This window comes from Dipodomys merriami, unplaced genomic scaffold (genome assembly GCF_024711535.1).
Source record: "Dipodomys merriami isolate MVZ:Mamm:240054 unplaced genomic scaffold, mDipMer1.0.p SCAF_609, whole genome shotgun sequence".
NCBI lineage: Eukaryota > Metazoa > Chordata > Mammalia > Rodentia > Heteromyidae > Dipodomys > Dipodomys merriami.
This window is the reverse complement of record NW_027206190.1, coordinates 132,073-142,623: the sequence shown is the minus strand read 5'-3', so window position 1 is coordinate 142,623 and position 10,551 is coordinate 132,073. Positions and strand designations below refer to the sequence as shown.

The 10,551-nt window shown below is 39.8% G+C and overlaps 1 long non-coding RNA gene across 1 annotated transcript; it reads left to right on the top strand.

Annotated features, from left to right (window-relative positions):
* The first annotated feature begins 5,857 nt into the window (after positions 1–5,857).
* On the top strand, positions 5,858–10,246 carry LOC138814755 (uncharacterized). Its single transcript, XR_011368076.1, has 4 exons — positions 5,858–5,948; positions 8,518–8,568; positions 9,630–9,707; positions 10,198–10,246. It is a non-coding gene; the product is annotated as an uncharacterized lncRNA (long non-coding RNA).
* The last annotated feature ends 305 nt before the right edge of the window (positions 10,247–10,551 follow it).

The window sequence follows — 10,551 nt, the reverse complement described above, 5'->3', positions numbered from 1 at the left end:
AACTCTGTCTCAGCTTTGATCGTCATAGGCTGGGGTGCAGCATCCGGACCCATATTCGATCAGGGGATCCTAGGCCCAGAGCGCTTGCAGGAAGAAAAAAAAAGCTGGAAAGCACAAGTAGTGGCGAGCTGCAAAGGGCTGGAGGGTTTTACGATTTTTTTCTTTGCTAGGTGATTATTCTGGGTCTTAATGACATGGTTTCAATGTGGACCTGACCTGCCATTGCTGAAAGCTGGCGGGCTATCAGGGAAGCCATAGATCAACCTGTCAACATAGGCCCCTGGTTGAAACCCAGTCCTGCCACCTATCAATAGCAGGAGATCTCAAGGGACTTGTTCCTATGCATACAAATACCAATTGAAATAGTAGTTCATGCATGGGTCGAGTCTAAAATTGGATGTGATAATCCTAAGATGCTGATTGATCTTAATTAATAGTTTATTAAACATGAAAAGAATAATATTCCTTTAATGGTGGTATAATAAATACATAAGAATTGGTAGGAACGTAGTAGGTGTCATTCAGTCATAAATAGTAGGCTCTGGCACTCTTTACCAATGTTTATTTATTTGTATACCACCGTCTGCCTATCTATTTATTACTGTTTGGGCCAAACCTGGGGCTCGAACTCAGAGGCTAGGAATCACCTGACAGTTTCATTGGCTAGAATGCCATGCTCACACTCACCCACTCATGAATTGGACCTGCTAGACCCTGAGTTCAGATCTTAGCACTGCCAGGCATGATGGAGAACACATCTACAAATCTAGATGCTACGTGATAGGATTTAAACAATATAATAACTGGTATAGGTGTCATCAGAGTCAATAAAATAAATGGTAAATTAATGAATAAAACAAGAAATAAAATAAATAACCACACCAAACATGATATGGACTGAACATCTGTATGGAAATTTTATCTTTAAAATGTATATAAGAAGTACATTTTCCAAGACTGAGGCTTGAATTCAGTCCCCCTAGGAGGAGGGAATGGCAGGAGATCCTGAGATACTCATTTCTGGACCCAGGAAGTGTCATGGAATGCAATTCATGTCATCCTTGAATGAGTAGTTCGTGCATGATGGGAGTAGGAAATGATAGGCAAGAATCTTGGGGTATCAATTATTTGTAATGAAGAGTTGATGAAGTGTGACAATAATCATCACAGTCATGAAATGGAGGCATCAGGAAACATCCAAGAATCAGTAGTCACTTGATAGATTGGATTCCATCACAGATTGCCTTCTCTCCTACTCTGTACAAATATGTACTTATTTGCATACTACCTTCAGTTTATGAATGGATGACTATTGTGCTCCTCCCTCCTTCTTCCCCTGGGTAATCGATCTCAGGTCCTGGGAATGGCCTAGCTCCTTTGTGGCTCACAGGATGGTGTGCTCATGTAGACCCATTCGCCAATTGGGCTTTCTAGGCCCCGAGTTCAATCCAAGCCTGCCAAAAGATTCATCCTGATGTCAGAAGCCAATCATTGCACCTGTTTTCCTATCCTGTGTAAGTCCTGGGTCTCAGCTAGGATGGAGAATGCATGGGCCACCCTGTGGCCATGGGAATAGGTTGTTATCCATGTCAACCCAGTTATACCTGTCATCATATACTCCAGAAAATACACAAAGCATCCATGAATAGCATACAAAATAGAGACTAACTACACTAAATGCATGATGGAGTCCAAACACAGATGTGAATATACATCTCATGTTTCAATGATGCATTGAGGACTATTGTAGCCTCCTTAGGGCTCTTTCTCCATTTCTGGGAACAGCTCAGCTCCTTAGTGGCTCACAGGCTGGTGTGATCACATGGACCCATTGGGCAATTGGGCGTCCTAGGCCCCGAGTTTGAATCCCAGCACTGCCTGATGTGAGAAGCCAGTCATTGCACCTGTTTTCCTGTGGTGTGCATGTTCTGGGTCTCAGCTAGAATGGAGAATGTATTGGCAACTCTATACTCATGGGAAGAGGTTTTCATCCATTTCACCACAGTTATATCTGTCATCTTATACTCAAGAAAATACACAGTACATCAATGAAAAAGACACAATATAAAGAGAATGACTACACCAAATGCAAGATGCTGCCCAACCATGTATGGAAATATAGATCCTTGGTTTAATTATGAATTTATGACTATATTGCCCCCCACCAGGGCTCAATCTCAGGTCCAGGGAATGACCTAGCTCCTTAGTGGCTCACAGGCTGGTTGCTCATCATGACCCTTTCAATAATTGGGTCTGCTAAGCCTTGAGTTCAAATCCTAGAACAGCCAAAAGTTTCATCTTGATGTGAGTAGCCAATTGATCTACCTGTTTTCCTCTCCTGTGAAAGACCTGGTATAAGAGAGGATGGAGAATGCTATATAGGCAACTCTATAGCCATAGGAATAGGTTGTCATCCATGTCAGCATAGTTATATCTGTCACCATACTCAATACTATACAAAATATATTCATGAATAAATAAAAAATAAAAAGGAATATCTACACTGAATGCAAGATACATAAGACACCTGTAGTAAAGAGAGATCCTATTAAAAAACAAGGGCTTATTATTTTGTCCAGTGCTTGCACTTCAAATCAGGTCCTAGACCCGGGCTGACATTCTAGTTTTCAAGGATGGTGAGCTTCCCCTTTCCCCATTGTGCAACAGAGCTACCCAGACTTGAGTTAAATTCCCAGCAATGACAAAAGATTCATCCTGATATCAGAAGGCAGTCGTTGCACATGTTTTCCTCTCCTGTGAAAGTACTGGGTCTCATCAAGGATGGAGAATGAGTAGGCAAACCTATAACCATTGGAACAGGTTGTCATCCATGTCAGCACAGTTGTACCTGTCACCATACTCAGTAAAATACACAATATCTCCATGAATTGTAACAAAATAAGAAGTATAACAAATGTGAGACACCTCCAAACATGTATGTAAATATAGATCCTATGTTTAAATAATGAAGTTATGACTGTCGTGGGGGCACCCTGAGGATCAATGTCAGATCCTGGGAATGGCCTAGCTCTTTAGTTGCTCACAGGTTGGTTTGTTCCCCTTTACCTCTTCACCAATTGGTCCCGCTAGGCCCTGAGACAGATCCCAGAACTACCAACAAGTGGATCATGAAGTAAGAAACTGAGTGAAAAATTATTTTCCTTTTATCTGAGAGTCCTGGGTGTTAGGCATGATGGAGAACATATCTACAAATCTAGATGCTATGTGATAATATATCATCAATGTAATAAACAGAGTGGGTATCATCATAGTAAATAAAATCAATGGTAAATAAATGAATAAAAAAATACAAGGAACAACCACACCAAACATGTATGTACTGAATATAGGCAACTATAAATCCTATCTTTACAATGTATATAAATAGTATGTTTTCAAGGCATGGGGCTGGAATTCGGGCCAAGTGAACAGGCCTGACTTTCTTATCTTCGAGTAAGGTAAGATTCCCCTTCATCCACAGTGCTGCAGATTTACCCAGACCCTGAATTCAAATCCAAAACTGGGCAGAATAAACAGCACGAATTGCAAGTCAGGGAACTAATTTATTTTTTAATTTTTATTTTGTTTTATGCTCAGCATGGCACTTGAACTCAGGTCGTCCCAACTCTGCCTCTGCTTTGATCACCCAAGGTTGGGGTGAAGCCACTGGACCCACAGCTGCTCCTGGGATCCTAAACCACCAGAGCATGCAGTATAAAAAATGCACAGAAAAAATGTGGTGAGATGACTTTTTATGTTTTGCTGGGTCTGAATGACACTGTTGCAAAGGGTACTTCACCTTGCATTGCTGAAGTCTGGCAGACTATTGGGGAAGCCATAGGCCCACGTGGCAATGTAGACCTTGATTTCGAATCCCTGTCCTGACCCAACCAATGACAGGAGATACTGAGAGTCTCCTTCCCATCCATAGGAATAACAATGGAATGTTATCAATGTCACGGTCGAATGAGTTGATTGTGAATGATGCTTCTATAAAATTAGAATGATTTCAGGAGGCTGATTGATTTTATTTAATATTTATGAAGCATTAAAGAATACTATTACTTACAGGAACACAATAATTTCAAGACAGAGATTGATTTCATTAATAGTTTAAGGATGAAAACAATAACATTAATTACATGGAGGCATAAAAAGTACCCAAGAATTGGTACGAATGTAGTCTATAAAACTGAATAATGGATACACATCTCTGGCATGCTATAAAGCTATATATTTATTAGCATACTGTCATCTGCGTGTCAATTTGGTCTTATTTTGTCAACACCTGGGGCTCAATCTCAGGTCCTGGGAACTGCCTGTCAGCTCAATTTGCCCCACTATGGCGCGTTGACTCTCACCCATTCCTGAATTTGGCATCGTAGGCCATGAGTTCAGATGCCAGCACTCCCAAGAAATGAATTGTTGAAAAAGAAACTGATGGTGACACATGTTTTCCTGTTCTGTGGATTTCCTGGGTGTCAGGTATGAAGTGGAATACATATGCAGAAATATATTCTATGTAATCAATGTAATCAATGTTCTATGTGTAATAATACTCAGTAAAATAAATACATAAATAAAACAAAAAATAAAATGAGTAACTCCACTGAACGCAATATGGAGTCAACATATGTATTTAAATATAAATCATATATTTAAATTGTACATGAGTAGGATGTATTCTAGTCGTGGGGATCAATTTCAGGCCTAAGGAACAGACTTGAATTTCTTGACTTCAAGGAGGCAAGCTTCCCCTTCCCACACAGTTCAACAGAGTTACCCAGACCATGAGTTCCAATCCCAGTCTTGGCAGAAAAAATGGCACCTTTATAGTATATGAGGTGCAATTCTTAGTTATTTCATTATGCCTCCATTTAATGAATGTGATTGTTTAAATGCTTAATAAAGTATTAATTAAAATCGATCAGTGTCCTATATATAATTGTGTATAATTTTATCATAGAATCATTCAACAACTGCTCATTCAGTCATGACATTGATCACATTCCATTGGTAATCATAGGGATAAGAATGAGTTTCTTAGGATCTCCTGTCATTTGAAGCTGACAGGACCAGGATTCGAACTGTGGGCTCCACCTCCCTCCACTTAAATCCGAGGATAGGGAACTCACTGCTCTGTCCAAGAACATCAGCAAGACCAATGATGAGGCAAGCATCAGTGGCTCTCAAGAGTCCTCCTTGATATTTACAAGGCTTTGATGGGAGGATCAAATTCACACTAAGCAGGAAAGTCCTTGAAACCCCAGTCCCACTTCAGTGCCAACAAAGCCAGAAGTAGAGCCAGGTGGATCTAGTGTGGAGGGCTAACCTTGAGCAAAAGCAGCTCATGGACTGATCCCAGATCCTGAGTTCAAGGTCTGGGACTGGCAACAAACAGACATACACAAGAATCTGTGCAGCTATCTGGCTAAAGCAGGTCACCCTCTTGTCTCCAACTGAATTGAGTATAGTTCCCTGGGAAATGAGCTGGGGGGAGGTGCTGTCATCTTGACTCTGCCCAAGCTGCCTGCATCACAGGATTCTGGCCACACCCCCATTCTTTCATGTTTCTTTCTGACCAATGGGATACAAGAATGGTGGCCACGCCCACATTCCATGCTGCCTTGTACCACCAGGATTCCCTAGGCTGGTTGACACAACTACCAGCAGTTGAATAAGGTAGAGGTGGCTGAGTGGTGAGCAAGAGACTTGAAGCTACTTTGGAGTAGGAAATTGATGTGCCTGCCTGCCTCCCACCTCCTACCCTGCTTCCTCCAAGGCACTGCATTTCAAACCTCAGGCGGTATCAAGCTACTGGCAGGTTGCAGCCTCAACCTGGTCCTGGCCACTGGTCCTCTGTCCTGGACCTGAGTGTCTGCAATGCCTCCTCCATTACTGCTCACCCTAACTGGAGCAGCCACCAACAACTTCTCCCAGCATCACAAGTGAGTGGCTGCCCAGAGGGCTTGCACCTTGTGACACCTGCATCCCACAACAACCCAACCAGGTCCCGGACCTGCACCTCTTTCACACCCCACAGTCCGGGGACTCTGCCACTAATATGCCCCAGGAGTGGGCACATCCCTAGTGTCCAATGTCCCAGGAAAAGTGCAGATGCAGGGATAGGTGAAGAGGGGACACCACAGAGCCCCTGGTGGGAGCCAGAGAGCCATGCATCTGCACCCTTTCTCTCCCTGGTGGGAGCTTGGTGGTGTTAGTCAGAGGTGGGGAGCAGCACCTCCACACTTGCGTTGTTGCATCTTTACTTTTTCTGGGCATGGGGGTTGTTGGATACAGAAGATAGACCACCCCCCCTTGCTGTGTAAGCCCTTGTCTTTTATGCTTGGTCACCCTTTCACCTGAAGAGGGTCCCAGAAAAGCCCTGGAGGGAGGTGAAGGGCGCTGGGGGTCAGAGCAGAAGGTGAATATCTGGGAGGAACACACACACACACACACACACACACACACACACACACACACATACACCCGGCCTGTTCCCACACCCCTCAGCTGTCAAAAGTTTTCACAGGGTCATCACCTTTCCCAGCTCTGCCAGCATCTGCTGGTGCTTTTGGTCCATTTGGTCTTCTTTTCCTCCCCAAGAATCCGCCAATTAGCCCAGAAACATGTAGGCTAGAAGTAAAGAGTATATCCATGTATGTAGCATTTAGGACCCCATCCATTTCCTCAACATTGCCCCAACCCTGGTAAGACACCCCTCTGGGGGCACCATGACCTTCTGCTAGTTTCCCCTCCCAGGCTCTGAGAAGCCACCTGTCTCAGGACTCCTTCATCCAGCATCCTGGCCTAGGGTTTTGGTGAATGTGGAGTCAAGGCTGTTTGTTCCCAAGAGGAAGGATCTGGCTTGGAGAAAGGGAGAGGTTAAGTGGTGCTGTGTCATTTGAGTGGTGCTCCCCTTGGGTGGGAGCCTCTTGTTCTCTAGTTCTCTCAAGGGCACCCCCAAGCTCCAGCTTGTACAGTATAGAAGACTACAAATAAGACAACATTGAAACAAAAAGCCAATTCCAATATGAAGATTTATGGGAGTGATATAGAGAAACCATTACTCCTAAGTGGAACATGAAGTATGAGGCCACTCCCTTTCTAAATCACACTTGCTAATCACACAAATTTGTAAAAAGTAGAGTGGAACAATAATTGTAATTCCAATGCAAGTTAGATATAAGAGCATGGACTTAACTGGAAAAAAAGTGAGTCTTGAGAGAGCAGGGATTATACTAGCAGTGAACTAGTGGCTAAGATCACATTTATTTTTCTTTACTTTTCTTATGTATTTTTTTGTTGTTATTGGTCTTGGCACTTGAACTCAAGGCCTGGGCGCTATCCCTCCGTTATTCAGCTCAAGGTTACGGCTCTAACACTTGAGTCATAGTACCACTTTCAGTTTTCTGGTAGTTAATTGGAGAAAAGGGTCTCTGGGACTTGCCTACCTGGGCTGACTTTGAACCCCAGTCCTGAAATCTCTCCACCACCTGGCTTAAGATCACATTTCTAATAGTGTATACTCAGCATATGCAATGTGTATGTTCATCTATCTTTATATGAATTCTTGAGTTAAAAATCTGGGCTAGAGTTTGACTTTACACTCACAAAAATATTTGTAATTTAAAAGTTGATACTTCTGGAGAAATAAAACCTAAGAATATAAATGAGTCTGGGAAGTTTAGTTGGCATGCAGCCTGAGCAGAACAGTCTTTGCCACACTAACAGCCAAAAGCTAGATTGAAAGAATGGCTCAGGTGATGGAATACCAGTCATGAGCAAAATTGATGAATAAGAGCTTGAGGCTTTTGCATGCATACATACATACAAACATACACATACACACAGAAGCACTTATATGTGCACACACAATTACACAAATAAAACAACTTAGAATATGTAGAAAAGTTAAAAAAACAATAGAAAATATGTCCTGAGTAAGAATCAAGTGATAAATTTTAATATTAGAAAATCCTCAAGTGAACTTTCTTCAAAAAAGTTTGAGACTATTACATAGGTAGGGACCAGAGATAGTAAGAAAGTCAAGTAATTATTATTAAAGGATCAGATCCATGGAGAAATGAATAAGAGATCCCAGCATGTGCATCTGAAAATGTTCATATCCTGTGTCAAATGATAGAAGATCTTCGAAAATAGTACATAAACACTCTGAGCAGTCAGTCTAGTGGATAATATCATTGGAGAAGTTCAAAATTGCCAGTCTGTATCTAGATTACATAAACCAAGAAACCATGGCAGGGCAATGTGATACAAGCCTGGAATTCTAGCATGCAGACTAAGACAGGAGATTAGAGAGTGGAAATACATAGTGATACCTTCCCTGGACCAGGTAGTATAATTTTGTTTAATAAAAAAAATCAAACAAGAAAGGAATACACAATTGCAAGTCTGGGCTAATTTTGTCATTATGTTATGAGAAGTCAAGTTTCCTATTGAAATGCAACTCCTATATAATCTTCAGTTGTGTTTTAAATGCTCTCTTCATTACAGATCATTCCTAAATGCAAAATGGCTCATGATTCCCATCCAAAATTTGAAAAAGTAAGTGAGCATCATTCTGTAGGTTTCGAAAGAAATGATGGATTAAAAAAGCTTAAGCCTAGAGAAATAACAAAGTTTACCTAATGCAGGAATTTGTAGATTTTGCTAAATTAGAATTTAGAGTTAACATAAATATTTTGGTTTTGTTTGTAATTTCATATTTTATAGGATAATACAAAATTCTTTTTAAGTAGAGGGTTTAATTGAAAAATTCACAAATGATTCTGGCATTCCATTTTCCTAGAATATTCTTTCAAGAGAATTATAATTAGGTCTTAGTTGATAGATAATTCCAATAGTTCATGGATAAAATGATAATGTGAATAATCTAGACAGATTTGCCAACAAATGGATATTAATTTATAAATTTAGCAAAAGGGCAATTTTTGATTGTATTGTATAACATTGTATGAAAAAAATAATTGTGTGACATCTTCTTTCTTCTACCTATATGTTACACAGGAAGCCATTTCCTAAATTACGTGCCTCTGTATACAATGAGAAAAATGTTATATTGGGTTTTGTTTTTGTATTATTGGTTTGTCCTAGGGTTTGCATTCTGGGTCTGGAAGCTGTCTCTGAGCCTCTTTATGCTCAAGGCTCGTGTGCTAACACTCCAATCTCAGTGCTACTTGTGTCTGGCTTTTTCTGAGAAGTTTATTGGAGATTTGAACCATAATCTTCCAAACTTAGCATTCTGAATATCTGTGATAGTTTACAAAAAGTATAAATATAAATAACATTTGCAAGTGTTCTGATCTCAAGAATTTCACTGGGGGAAATTTATGCAACCCATTTTATTGTGGTGTTCTTTCCAGAACAAGGAGGGCATCACATTAGCAGAGGTGGAGTATTTTTTTCACAATAGATATAAACTATTCATTATGTAAATTAAGGGAATTTTAAGGTGCTCTTTACGAGTTGGAAAGTATTGGACTAGGATGATTTTATGGCATAAATCTTGGGATTGATGGTCATAGAAATAATAGCTTACTTTGATAAATATTTGCTTACTGTTGAAGAATTAATTACAGATGTTTCATAATTTTATCCTCTACCAGAATGTGCCTATTTTTCTGTTGACTTCTCAATCTGTAACACTCCATTGGAAATTGCATCTATTGCAGAATTGCAAACAGGTACTGTTTTGAATCTCTCAGGTATGGAATGTTCAGAAATTGAAAATGAGTAGTTATTAGTCATAGGAATTTTGAAGAACACATATATTCTGTGCTCTTAACAACTTATTTACTTTTAAAAGTTATTGGTTTCCATAGAGTTAAACTGTTTTTGGTTTTAGTGTGAGAAAGTACTAAATTTATTCTTTTTTCAAAATATTGGCAAGTTTATTGTGAAAATATTGTCTAGTTGGATAACATTCAAGATGATGACCCTCTGATAAAAAAGGAATAATTGTTTCAAATTAGATGCCAAATAGTATTGATTTTTAATAAATTACAACATAAAATAAAGGATAATATTTACTGTAAAAATAGAGTGAAATTATATTTTATGCAGCTTATTTTAAAATTTATTATCAAATTGATGTACAATGGGGTTACAGTAATTGTAAGGTAGTGAATACATAACTTTTCAAACTTTTTAGCGCCTCCTTCATTTTTCTCACAGTTTTCCTTCACCTCAGTACTCCTCACAAGTTGTAATGTACATTTCCAACATATTGCATGTGAGTATTTCTATTGCATTGGTTTTCCTTTTGTCCTTTGTCTCACCATTTTGTTGTTCATCTTCCCTTCCCTAATTAAGGTAAATGTATACACAATACACAGGGCACCAAAATTGAATACAGCAGGGGAAAACCATAAGGGAAAAAACACAAAGAAAATAGAAATCACATAGTATATTACAAACAATAACTACAAAAAAATCTCTGTTCCATATCTTGAAGTTCATTTTGCTCAGCACCAGCTTTTATGGTCATATATACACATAAACCCACTGGAAAAAAATAGTTGTAGGGAC